Below are 4,590 nucleotides of genomic sequence, written 5' to 3'. Positions count from 1 at the left end.
CTGTTTGTGAGTATCGACTTCTCGTCTGATGCATTACAGGATTTGACCATCACGATGGTAGTGAAATTGGCTATGTGACTTTATATTTTCAAAATATAATATCTCAAGTTCTGCAAGTTTTAATGGATTTGGGTTGAATTATATAATAGGTGTGAGTGTATTTGTAGTTATTTATAACTAGGTTAAGACCCGCACTATATTGAAACATTATCATGCTTCGATTACTCACAGTATTGAATATTTGTGTTGGATTTGAAAGATCTGGTTTTTAAAAAAGATTGAGTCCCTATTTTAATTTGTTTGTCACAACTTTGTTCGTTCGGACTCTTTCTGCTCCATATGCGATCTGGAAGATGAGTCTTTGTGTTTGAGACTCCAAGGATTCCATAAACCTTTGACTTATTTTGGATTCTTTCTTATAGTTTTTTTGGGTTACATAGTTTGATTGTCCGAGTTCACCTTATTAAAGATAAATAAATAAGATATCATGAATTTAAACACGCGTTTCTCTGATTTTATTTATAAAAGAAAATTGATTTTTTAGATTCATTGAATAATAAATGTATCTTATTTATTATATAATCTAAATACTTTGATTGTTCGATAAATTTAATAAATAAATTTTCTCTTTTAAATGGAATTGGAGGTAATAATTAATATCACTTGAAATTTATGAGAATCACAATTATGAAAAAGTAATTATTAGATATAAGTTCATTCAACATTTACGTGGGGAAATTGTGAAACACATTGTGTGGTTCTGACTTTCTATGCAGTGGAGTGGATTCATGTACAGTATTCAGTTTGTGGTATCACTTTCTATGTAGTGTGGAATGAAGTGGGTGGTGGTATGTCACAATCCTGTCTCTTTAACTGTCAAACATAGCCTAAAATACTGCTTGTTTGAGAAAAAAAAACATGCCAGCTAGTGTAGGTCGCTCTTAAGGAAAACATATCCTATTATCATTACATATTAATGAAACGTAATTTACTATCTTTTTATTTTGATATCATTGCATAAGTCAAAAAGGAGGGGTGAGAATCCTTTTTGTTCAAACTTTTTTTATGAGATCAAAGTTTTGGGCGTGCATCATTTAATGTGTTTGCTCTATTCTTTTTCATGTATTTTATATATTTATAATTTATAATTTTAAAATGTAACGAATGTGGACCATCTCCACCACCATTTTTATGTGGGGTGGTCCAAAATTTTAGGTCAACAACCTCGATTATGATTGTCTCGCTCGATCCTATTTTTTTGCGGGTTTTTGTGAAATGGATCTTAACGGGAGAAAATGTCCGTTTTCCATCCCTTGTTAAAAACTAATATATTATTTATTATGTGAATAAACCCAAACAAATTGTCTTCCTATAAAATTGAAAGCTTTTATGGTTAGAGCAAATGCGCAATAAGAAAAAGATTCAATCTTCAATCTAAGATTATTCCACTAGAACAAGGAGTGTATAGTCCAATCATGCTGTAAAATCACATATCTTATCTAAGTATGAGTCTCTGACAGTCGTTAGATATCTTATAATGGTCTTTCACATTCCAAGTTACGAGGCATGACATTATATATATATATATATATATATATATATATATATATATATATATATATATATATATATATATATATATATATATATATATATATATATATATATATATATATATATATATATATATATATATATATATATATATATATATATATATATATATATATATATATATATATATATATATATATATATATATATATATATAAGGTGCCTCACGTCAAGAAAATGTACGATTTTAATTAATTTTCACTCTCACATTACTCCTTATATTTTCATTAACTTCCACGTTGTAGTGCTAACCTTGTAGGTCAATCACTCTTCGCTATACCACAAACTTACCCCACCGATCCAAAATCATCTCACCACTTCACTAATTATTTCTGGTTTCTAAGCGAAATAGTGACGTTGTTTGTGAGTATCGACTTCTCGTCTGATGCATTACAGGATTTGACCATCACGATGGTAGTGAAATTGGCTATGTGACTTTATATTTTCAAAATATAATTTCTCAAGTTCTGCAAGTTTTAATGGATTTGGGTTGAATTATATAATTATGTGTGAGTTCATTTGTAGTTATTTATAACTAGATTAAGACCCGCACTATATTGAAACATTATCATGCTTCGGTTACTCACAATATTGAATATTTGTGTTGGATTTTAAAGTTCCGCTTTTTCAAAAAGATTGAGTCCCTATTTTAATTTGTTTGTCACAACTTTGTTCGTTCAGACTCTTTCTGCTCCATATGTGATCTGGAAGATGAGTCTCTGTGTTTGAGACTCCAATGATTCCATAAACCTTTGACTTATTTTGGATTCTTTCTTATAGTTTTTTTGGGTTACGTAGTTCGATTATTTGAGTTCACATTATTAAAGATAAATAAATAAAATCCCATGAATTTAAACACGTGTGTCTCTGATTTTATTTATAAAACAAAATTGATTTTTTAGATTCGTTGAATAATAAATGTATCTTATTTATTATATAATCTAAATATTTTGATTGTTCAATAAATTTAATAAATAAATTTTATCTTTTAAATGGAATTGGAGGTTATAATTAATATATCTTTAAATTTATGAGAATCACAATTATGAAAAAGTAATTATTCGATATAAGTTCATTCAACATTTACGTGGGGAAATTGTGAAACACATTGTGTGGTTATCGCTTTCTATGCAGTGGAGTGGATTCATGTACAATATTCAGTTTGTGGTATCACATTCTATGTAGATTGGAATGAAGTGGGTGGTGGTATGTCACAATCCGGAATCTTTAACTGCCACACATAGTCTAAAATAATGCTTGTTTGTGAAAAAAAACATGCCAGCTATGTATGTCGCTTTTAAGGAAAACATATCATATTATCAATACATATTAATGAAACGTAATGTACTATCTTTTTATTTTGATATCATTGCATAAGTCAAAAAGTAGGGGTGAGAATCCTTTTTGTTCAAACATTTTTTTATGAGATCAAAGTTTTGGACGTGCATCATTTAATGTGTTTGCTCTATTCTTTTTCATGTATTTTTTATTTTATAATTTTATAATTTTAAAATGTAACGTATGTGGACCATCTCCACCACCATTTTTATGTGGGGTGGTCCAAAATTTTAGGTCAACAACCTCAATTATGATTGTCTCGCTCGATCCTATTTTTCTGCGGGTTTTTATGAAATGGATCTTAACGGGACAAAATGTTCGTTTTCTATCCCTTGTTAAAAACTAATATATTGTTTATTATGTGAATAAACCCAAACAAATTGTCTTCCTATAGAATTGAAAACTTTTATGGTTAGGGCAAATGCCCAATAAGAGAAAGATTCAATCTTCAATCTAAGATTATTCCACTAAAACAAGGAGTGTATATTCCAATTATGCTGCAAAGTCACACATCTTATCTAAGTTATGAGTCTCTTGCAGTCGTTAGATATCTTATAATGGTCTTTCACATTCCAAGTTACGAGGCATGACATTATATATATATATATATATATATATATATATATATATATATATATATATATATATATATATATATATATATAGGTGCCTTACGTCAAGAAAATGTACGATTTTAATTAATTTTCACTCTCACATTACTCCTTATATTTTCATTAACTTCCACGTTGTAGTGCTAACCTTGTAGGTCAGTCACTCTTCGCTATACCACAAACTTACCCCACCGATCCAAAATCATCTCACCATTTCACTAATTATTTCTGGTTTCTAAGCGAAATAGTGACGCTGTTTGTGAGTATCGACTTCTCGTCTGATGCATTACAGGATTTGACCATCACGATGGTAGTGAAATTGGCTATGTGACTTTATATTTTCAAAATATAATATCTCAAGTTCTGCAAGTTTTAATGGATTTGGGTTGAATTATATAATAGGTGTGAGTGTATTTGTAGTTATTTATAACTAGGTTAAGACCCGCACTATATTGAAACATTATCATGCTTCGATTACTCACAGTATTGAATATTTGTGTTGGATTTGAAAGATCTGGTTTTTAAAAAAGATTGAGTCCCTATTTTAATTTGTTTGTCACAACTTTGTTCGTTCGGACTCTTTCTGCTCCATATGCGATCTGGAAGATGAGTCTTTGTGTTTGAGACTCCAAGGATTCCATAAACCTTTGACTTATTTTGGATTCTTTCTTATAGTTTTTTTGGGTTACATAGTTTGATTGTCCGAGTTCACCTTATTAAAGATAAATAAATAAGATATCATGAATTTAAACACGCGTTTCTCTGATTTTATTTATAAAAGAAAATTGATTTTTTAGATTCATTGAATAATAAATGTATCTTATTTATTATATAATCTAAATACTTTGATTGTTCGATAAATTTAATAAATAAATTTTCTCTTTTAAATGGAATTGGAGGTAATAATTAATATCACTTGAAATTTATGAGAATCACAATTATGAAAAAGTAATTATTAGATATAAGTTCATTCAACATTTACGTGGGGAAATTGTGAAACACATTGTGTGGTTCTGACTTTCTATGC

The sequence above is a fragment of the Lathyrus oleraceus genome, chromosome 6 (genome assembly GCF_024323335.1).
Source record: "Lathyrus oleraceus cultivar Zhongwan6 chromosome 6, CAAS_Psat_ZW6_1.0, whole genome shotgun sequence".
In the NCBI taxonomy this organism is placed as follows: Eukaryota; Viridiplantae; Streptophyta; class Magnoliopsida; order Fabales; family Fabaceae; genus Lathyrus; species Lathyrus oleraceus.
Note: the sequence above shows the minus strand (reverse complement) of the source record.